The sequence below is a fragment of the Ochotona curzoniae genome, unplaced genomic scaffold (assembly GCF_017591425.1).
Source record: "Ochotona curzoniae isolate NIBS_2020 unplaced genomic scaffold, NIBS_Ocur_1.0 contig_883, whole genome shotgun sequence".
Taxonomy (NCBI): domain Eukaryota; kingdom Metazoa; phylum Chordata; class Mammalia; order Lagomorpha; family Ochotonidae; genus Ochotona; species Ochotona curzoniae.
The window spans coordinates 62928607-62938092 of NW_024466599.1; positions in this window are offsets into that span (position 1 = coordinate 62928607).

A 9486-nucleotide genomic window follows, 5' to 3' on the forward strand; every position below is an offset into this window, starting at 1 on the left:
CATCCACTGGTTCACTTCCAAATGGATATGATGACCAAAGCTGAGCTGATCTGAAGCCAGATAATTCTTCCAGGTCTCCCACACAAGTGTGGGAACCCAAGGACTTGGGCAGCCCCTGCTACTTTCCCAGGCCACTAGCAGGGAGCTGGATGGGAAATGGAGCAGCCGGACACAGACTGGTGTGAATATGGGATCCGACCACTTGCAAGGGGAGGATTAGCTAGTGGAGTCATTGCTCCGGGGCTTAACATGTAGCCTTTGGCAGCTCTGATGTGCTTCCTGGAGCTTCCACTGCTCTTCAGCATGATTTTGGAGCCAGAATGATGAAGTTACCACAAGTGTGGCCAGTTCTGATGCAGTGACCAGAATCTCTCTCGACTAAGACCTGATCTTTCTGAGGAAACATTTACTCAACAAGACAAGACTGAATCAGTAGACCAGTCAGAGAGGCTCCAAGTTGCAGAAGCTACTCCCGAATCTCACCGCAAATTAGTATTACCTCTGCTCTGTTGTTTTAAAGAAAAAAAAAAAAAATTAGGGCCCGGCATGGTAGCCTAGTGGCTGAAGTCCTCACTTTGAAGCCACTGGTATCCCATCTGGGTGCCGGTTCTAATCCCTGCAGTTCCGCTTCCCATCCAGCTCCCTGCTTGTGGCCTGGGAAAGCAGTCAAGGACAGCCCAAGGCCTGAACCTGCATGGGAGACAAGGGAGAGGCTCCCGGCTTTGGATTGGCACAGTTTCGGCCATTGTGGCCACTTAGGGAGTGAATCATCGGACAGAAGATCTTCCTTTCTGTCTCTCCTCCTCTCTGAATTTCCAATAAAAATAAATAAAACTCTAAAAAAAAATACAGATTTCAAGTCTTCACCTAGAACTGCTAAAAACACCTGTGAGGATGTGACTCATCAGGTGGCACCTGAGCATTAGAGCTTATCCTCGGTGGAGTGGAGTTGTCTGGCTGCTTGATTCTCTCTTGTAATCTCCGTTTGGGAAAAGGTGTGGAGCCCAAGCCCTCAAAGGCCATTCATGTGTGTGCTGCTTCCCTGGAGAGTACAAGGCAGATAGGAGGAGTCAGGCTTGCATGAATGTATGAGCCCTGGCTCCACAGCTCCAATTGGAGCATTCTCTGGGAAGGTAAGTGGTTACCTTTGAATGCTCCTCTGTTCCATAGCCTTTCCTACCTGGGATTCTGGGAGACAATGACTTGGGTAGCTTTTCTCAGATTCCAGATGTTTGGGGAGTCACTCTATGCACAAGGGATGCCCCAGGCTGTAGCTGTCACAGAGCAGGTTGGGGAGTGTTGCTGTGTCTTGATACTAGAATCTTCACCTCACATCTCTCATGGTGAGCTCCCTGGAGCTAAGGAAGCCGCAGGTCACACTGGGTGTTCTCTAGGAATAGATTGTGCTCCTGTCCAGACTACCTTCTTCCCTTGTGATTGATGATTAAGATGCCAAGGGCCAAGTCTGGGTAACCGCTGGTGGCTTGTAAAGAACAGGGCTTTTTTTGTCCCATCCATTTCCCTTGATGGTGATTTCTTCTCTTTGAACTACTGCTCTTCTGATGCCAGACTTACCTAGTTGCTTGTTGATTACTTCCCTACACATGACCCACAAGGGTCAGTCTCAAGGTCAACATGCCTGGAACCAAAACTGCCTCTTCCGTGTCCAGAATGCAGTGAGCCACACATCTCTGTGTCTTTGACTCCTTTCTTCAGCCAGCTTAATGACAGTTCTCAAATTATCTACTTTTCCCACTGTTTTCTAGCTCTTGGTCTGGGTGCTTCTGCATTCTTTACCAGGTTACCTATCACCAGTACCTCCCTTTGTCCTGTCCCACTTAGTGCCAGAGGGACCTCTCAAAGTGTAAACTGGCTCATGTTGCTGCCTGCTTAAAATTCTGAGGTGGTGCCTCTAGCTGGATTTAACTTTAAATAGGGGCCCAGCATGGTAGCCTAGCAGCTAAAGTCCTTGCATTGAACACACCGGGATCCCATATGGGCACCAGTTCTAATCCCGGCAGCCCTGCTTTCCATCCAGCTTCCTGCTTGTGTCCTGGAAAGCAATTTAGGATGGCCCAAAGCCTTGGGACCTTGCACCCGTTTGGGAGACCCAGAAGAGGCTCCTGGCTTCAGATTGGCGTAGTTCTAGCTGTTGTGCCACTTAGGGAGTGAATCATTGGACAGAAGATCTTCCTCTCTGTCTCCTCCTCCTCTCTGTATATCTGACTTTCCAATAAAAACAAAATAAATCTTAAGAATAAAACCTTAAAAATCTGCAGTGGTTCCTCCAATATCTAGAATCTAAAATTCCATTTGGGCTTGCATTCAGGGCTGCTCAGGATTTGGCTCCTGCCCACCGTCCAGCATCCCAGGGGCTATATCTTCAGATGTGGATGGTGGCATAGCCCCAGTGCACCTGGCCATCACCCACTGCCCAGATTGCCAATCATTCCCCCACCCCCACTCCACTTTGCCACTAGTGGTCCACTCCACTACTATTTGTCAGTTGACATCTTGTTCATTCATTAAGATGGCTTTGGCATTGCCTTCTCAAAAACTGTAATCCTTGTGGCCTGTTAGGTGCTCCTTTCTGTAGATAGCAAAGAGTATAGACAGTTTTTCCTCACCCAGATACACTTGAATTTAATTGCTTTGTGCTCGGCAAAGTTTCTAATGTCTTGTTTTTTACTTGCAGAATGGCAACAATGATTCCTTGTAGGCTTCTTGTGAAGGTTAAATGACATAACGCATGCAGGCTCCCAGCATTGGGCCTTGCCCACAGCAGGCTTTCTTCTCTAGCATGTGTTCCTACCTCACTGTTTGACTATAGTAAACATCTGCTTCCATTGTAATTGGCAGCTAACTGCTTTGTCTCCTGCTTTAGACAGGTTAAAAGTTCTGTCAGGGTGTCTTCTGTCTCTTCAGTCCCTAAAGCACAAAGGGCACGTGTTCTCATGAGGTGCCTATGAGAATGGATGGCAGTGTCCAGTGTCAGTTGGAGCCACCTGGGTCTGGAGCTCAGTCATGAGAGAAGTGTGGATTGGAGATGAAGCTTGTGGAATACATTGGGATGTGTTGGCATGGTGAAAGATATTGTTTGGATGAGGCCACTGGCTTAATTCAGATTACTTCAAGTCCTACTGCTTTGTTGGAAGGTGGGATTCCTGAGTAGTCAGAGAGAGAGGAAAGGAGGAGAAAATGAAAGGATTGTTGTAGCTGCTGCTTCTCAGACACAGCTGGCCACTTGTCCACGTGATGCTGCCTGGATAGACTGCACAGAAACACAGTGCCTGGCTAGCATGTGACACTGGGATGATGGAGGACTGGCTGGAAATTTACTTGTTTTATCTCCTGCCTGATAGTTTGCCATGGGGTGTTAGTTCTCTCCCAGTCACCAGGAATGATGATTTGGCCACGAGGAAGGCCACATCCCATGCCCTACAGCAAGACATTCCATCCAAGTCCTTAGGTAGATAGATAGAAGGGGATGCAGAATGTGGGCACAGACTTGTGGGAGTCAGGTAGAGCAGAGCAGGCAGCTGGAGACCTGGAACTGAAGGATGTCTGAGAGAATCTGCAGCAGGTGCCTGAAGAGCGTGTACAGCAGGAATGGGAGGCAGTGTCCTAGCAGCTGTGAGTCACAGAGCCTGCAGAGAACTCAAGAGGCATGCCCTGCAAACAGAAGATTGAGAGAGAAAGATTGAAGAAAGCAAGAATGCAGAGGGCATTTGAATCCTGGGAGGTGACTGCTGTGATTGGTGAGCTAACAGTAGTCTGTACAGTAAGAGGATTACTCAGCAATTTGAATTCATCTTTTCTGGTCTACTCCAAGGTGGGGGCAATGCAAAGACCTGAAGCTCCGGCTGATAATAGGAGAGAATCTTCAAGATCCCAGAGCCGAGGGTCTATCCTGCTCAGCCTTAGGGGTCTTGGTGAGAAGAGTTAGCAAGGATGCTCACCATGCAGGCAGCCAGCTGGGGAAATGTCTGTACCAGTAAGCTTCCCTGCTGTCAGATAGGTATGGACACGTGGAGAACCCTGCACCTGAAGGTGAGCAGCCTCTCCTGCCTCTCTGCCAGTACTTCATTCTGTAGCTAGCAACCCAGGGAGCACTGAGACATGAATCGTTCACCCAATTTCTTGTATCTCTTATTGTATGTTATCAGCCAGAAGAGGCCCGGCTGCACACAAGGACAGCCTCTACTGAAGAGGGTCTGTTCCATTCCAGAAAGCTGGAGAGTTTGGGTGTGAGAATTGAGCTCTTCCTGCTCTGATATCTGGTGCCAGAGTAATTATGGGTCACTCTGGGCTTAGTAACTTATTACTGTGGAAAAATTTACCATACAAATGAGAAGAGTAGAGTGGAAGGAACCTTGCAAGTGCCATAATCACCCTCCATCTAACTTCATGTATATCTTCTCTTCACTCCCTTCCCAGCCACCAGATTATTTTGAAACAAATCTCAGATTTCTTGCTGTTGCATCCAAAGGTATTTTAGTGCCCCTAAAAGAGCTCTTAGAAAGATACACCTAAAAAATAAATTTATCAAAATTTGATGTTCAAATTTCCCTGATTGTCTCATTAACAATTTGTTTTGCAGCTTATGTGTATAGTAAGGTTTAAGATAAAGACAATATGCTACAGATACACGTAAGAGTCCCCTTTCCCCCATGTTCCAAATGACCATTATTGTACCAATATGTATCCTTCTTAAACTTTACTTTGAATGTGTCAGCAGTTCAACTGTGTGCCATATAATCACCTTGAGAATACAAAAATGCCATGTGGAGGAAGAGTGTAGATGTGTTTCCTAAGACGTAGTCACCAGCGATTGTAGAGATTTTCCTTTTGGTATTTTTCTGCTGGAATTTAGGCTACATTGCTGTGACTTTTCAGGATATATACCTGGAAAGGGAGTGAAGTAGGAGAAATGGACTCCAAGTGAAATAGAGAGATGAAAGTCAAGAAGAGAGTATATTTCCAAATAAATGCAGGATTTCCTTCATTCAGAGTGTAGACTTCCAAATAGATGTGAAAGACAGAAATTTTGTTGTCTTATTTCTTCCCCAAATAGCCTATTAACAAACCAAATAGGTAGCATCTATGGACCTAAGGAAGTGCTCTGCAGCCTTTGTAATAAAAGGTTAGGATGAGGGACAGGGCAGTGGAGGGAGAGTGACTTGCTTTGAAGGTATTTTTGGTGGTGGATTTTGCAGCTTTCACTTCAGGAAACCTATCAAGAGCCAAAATCATGACTCTCCAATTTTACAAACAATAGGTGACATAACAGATTTCTACCAAGATGTTCATGGATTGGGCAGATTGGTTGTGGAACCCATTTACAGTTCAACTCAAACAGCCTGTTGGTTTTAGGTTAGATCATAGGCAAGTGTAAGGTGAAGGCTTTGTTTTGCTTCAAGTGCAGCAGCTACATGTTGCTACAAGGAAAGGAACACTTCTTCTAGTATCTGATTTACAACAAGCCCTGGCATTGTGGCTGACAATGCTGCCCATTTGGCAGACAGAACAGAATATAGTGGAGGTGCCACCAGCACAAACATCTTAGCATTGGAAGAATGTGGGAACATACAGAGGGTGATGGAGCTGCACCAGCACTGGTTGCAACTAGGGCCTGCGAGGGCTCTTCATCCTCACCCGTTCCATCCTTCACCTTTCCCCACCCATTCACCCATTCAAAATTCTGCTTAGAGGGGAGCGCGGTAGCAATGTTTTGTTTGTCCCCTGATATTGCTATAGAGAACTTTAGAAAGGACACACAGGGCTGTGAGGTAACTGATGTAAATTGAGGAATGTGACAGGTGGAAAAAAATTTTATGGAAGCTAGATGTCATTTCCTGCTGGCCTTCTGAGCTCTTCATAGCCTCAATATGGTGAGACCCTCCATTTCCCATGCTGCTAATGGCAGACGACCGTGAGTAACCACAAAGAGGGTGGCATAACCAGCCTGAGTGGGTCATGGAATCTCAGAGAGAGGTGTGTAATTTTATTTCTGGGAAGGTCGAAAAAGTTTCTAGCCTCTGACAGATTCATGTTCCCAAAGATTTTCTTTTTTCTCTTTTTGACTTTATTCGTAGTATCAATAGGTTATAAAGTAGTTTTTCCAAGTACCCACTTATGGGTGACTTAAGACACATGAAACTTTCATGACCGGATGAACAGTAATATTCATTGATTTTTAAGAAAGATATAGACTCGGGAGACAGAGATCTTCCATCCACTGGTTTACTCCCCAGATGGCCAAAACAGCCAGGGCTAGGCCAGGCAAAAGCCAGGAACCAAGAGCTGCTTCAGCTGTCCCATACAGGTGTAGGGTCCCAAGCATTTGGGCTGTTCCCTGCCATGTTTCCAGGTGCACCAATAGGGAGCAGCCAGGACTCAAACCTACACCGGTATTGGATGCCAACAAAAGCAGAAGCTTAACTCACTGCACCACAGCATCAGCCCTTCATTGATTCCCTTAAAGGCAGTTTTTCTTCTTCTTCTTCTTCTTTTTTAACATTTAAAATTTTTTATTTGATAGGCAGATTTTGCAGAGAGGTGAGACAGAAAGAGTCCCTGCATCTGTTGGTTCACTCCCCAAAAGGCCACACTGGCCAGCTGAGCTGATCCTAAGCCAGGAGGGTCGTCAGGTCTCCCAACTGTACGCAGTGAGCCAAAGACTTGAGTCATTCTCTACTGCTTTCCCAGGCCATAAGCAGAGAGCTGGTTCACAAATGGAGCAGCTAAGGCTGATACAGAATGCTGACACCTCAGGTGGAAGATTAGCCAATCGAGCCACCGCACTGGCCCTGACAGTTTCAGTTCTTAGTGTAAGCTAAGTATAATAGTAATTTAGTTCAGTATAGCTAAATGTACTCAAAATTTGTATATCCTGGTCTACAAAAGAGATCTGTATAGCCATATGTGGTTTTAATCAAGTACACGTTGCCACAGTGAACAGCCCTAACAAATGTTAATAAAAAAATACCCTCAGTGCCAGTGTGGCTGTTGCAACAGCATGTGTTTTTATATTACCAGTGTGATCCAGAAAAATTAATTTCTCTTTAAGCTTGAGAAGCAGTATGTATAAGCCCAAAGCTTTTAAGTTAGAAAAGTTTTCGAATACCAAAGCATTCAGAGGAAACTTTGTGTAGAAAATCAGTTGCTATCCCCTGATCCCAGATAAGGGAAAAAAATGATGATATTAATGTGGAAACAATGGTCTTACCCACTTTCCTCTAGTCCTTGACCCTTTGTACCCCAATCAACTATGTAAAATTTAAAAAAAATCACTTGCTATCTGAAAAAAATAATATACATTTTAAAAATTATATTTGAAAGTATTAGGGAGAGAGAGATTGATCTTCCATCTGCTGCTTCACTCCCCAGATGGTTGCCATGGCCAAGGCTGAGCCAGGCCAAAGGCAGGAGTCAGGAATTTCATCCAGATCTCCCTCATGGGTGGCTATGGTCCAAATACTTGGGCCATTTTCTGCAGCTTTCCCAGACTCTTAGCAAGCAGCTGGATGGGAAGTGAAGCACCCAGGACATGAACTGGTGCCCACATAGGATGCCAGTATAGTAGGTGACAACTTGCTGTGCCACTATTGCTGGTCCCAAGACTTATCTTTTAATAATTCTTACGAAAGACTGTTTCCCTACATCCTACACAATCAATTCACTATCTTACATAACCTTTCAGATTATTCACTATCTTAAATAACCTTTCAGATTTGTGATGTTTAGAAACATCATGGAAAAATGGATGGTTGGCTTCATCAGATGGTTGTCTAGCTCATTTCAATATTTCAGTCATTGTCTCCGCACCTAGTAAACCTCTAAGACTTTTCAAATAACAACAACTTATATTTGACCTTGCCATCTAATTGATGAAATTCCTCTTTTTTTTAAAGTGAGCAATATTTTTTATTTGTTTAAAAGGCAGAGTTACAGAGAGAAGGAGAGACAGAAGTCTTCAGTTTGTTGACTCACTCTTCAGATGGTTACAGCAGCTTTGACTGGGTCAGGCCAAAGCCAGGAACTTTTTTTTGGGTCTCTCATATGGGTGGCAGGAGCCATCTGCTGTTGCTTTCCCTGGTGCATTAAGCAGCAAGCTGGATCAAAGTGGAGCAACTGGGACTTGAACTGGCACCCTTATGGGATACTGGCACAGCAAATGGTGGGTTAACCCACCGTACCACAGAGCCAGCCTCAGAAGTTCATAATTTCATTGATGGATTCCATGATAAGGTCTTGAATATATACTGGCTCCGTAAAACAATTTTCATTATACCCACACCCATACCTTCCACATTGTAATTTCCTGGGGGGGGGGTATAAAAAAACCTTTTGCCATATTTATCTAATGAATTTTGTTTTTTTTCCTCCCTTTTTCTCTTTGAAGGTGTAGTTTTCTTCTTCATCTTTTTAAAGCCATTTCAAGCTTTTGTGTTTTTAAAAAAGATTTATGAGGGAGAAAAGAGATCCTCTATCTGCTGATTTACACCCCAAATTGCTACAACAGCTAGGTCTAGGTCAGGCAGCAGCCAGGAGCCTGGAACTGCATCCCAGTCTCCCATGTAGGTGGCAGGGGCCCAAGTGTTTGGACCATCTGCTGCTTTGGCAAGTATGGTGGCAGGAAGTTGGCTTGGAAATACAGCAGCTAGAACTTGAGTCAGCACTCATAGATGCCAATGTTACAGGTGGCACCTTAACCCACTCAGCAGCAGTGGCAAAGCTGAGTAACAGAGGAGAGATAGAGATCTTCCATCTGCTGGTTCATTCCTCACTTGGCTACCACAACTGGGGCTGGACCAAGATAAATCCATGAGCCAGGAACTTCTTCCGTTATCTCCCACATGGCTGGCAGGGGTCCAAAGACTTGGCCCATCTTTTGCTTTTTTCCCAGGCATATTAACAGGGACCTTGGTCAAAAGGGAAGCTGGTGAGACTCCAGCTGGTGCTCATAATGGGAAGCAGGTGCCACAGGCTGTGGCTTAACCTGCTATGCCATAGTGCCAGCCCCCTCACCAGCTCCTCAAGTCTGTTCTTTATGTCCTGCAGCTGCTTTTAAGAACTCAACTGTGATGGATGACTGTGACGCCAGGTTTGAAGAGAGCTGGATCAGGTGCTAGAGTCTCCCCAAGTCAGTGTTCACAGAAGCTGTGGTTGGTGCTGGTAATTTACAGAAAGAGGATCCTAGCCTAAAAGGACACTTGTATCACTGCTTCCACAGTGACGTTTGGAGAGGTTTGTGAGGTGTCTGCTTGCCAGTGGCATCCTCAGAGGATTGCAAAGAATAGTGACCTCCAGGTGCGGTTGAGAGTAGACTGACAGTTCTAGTCCCTACAGTTCTAGTCCCTTGGACTCAGAAACACGGCTGTTGGTTGTCATGTTCCCTGTAATGCAGCTTGATGGCCTGATCTTTGAAGCTCAGATTCAGCTTGGGCTGAGCATCCATCTCCTGAGAGCTCCAATCCCTGCTTT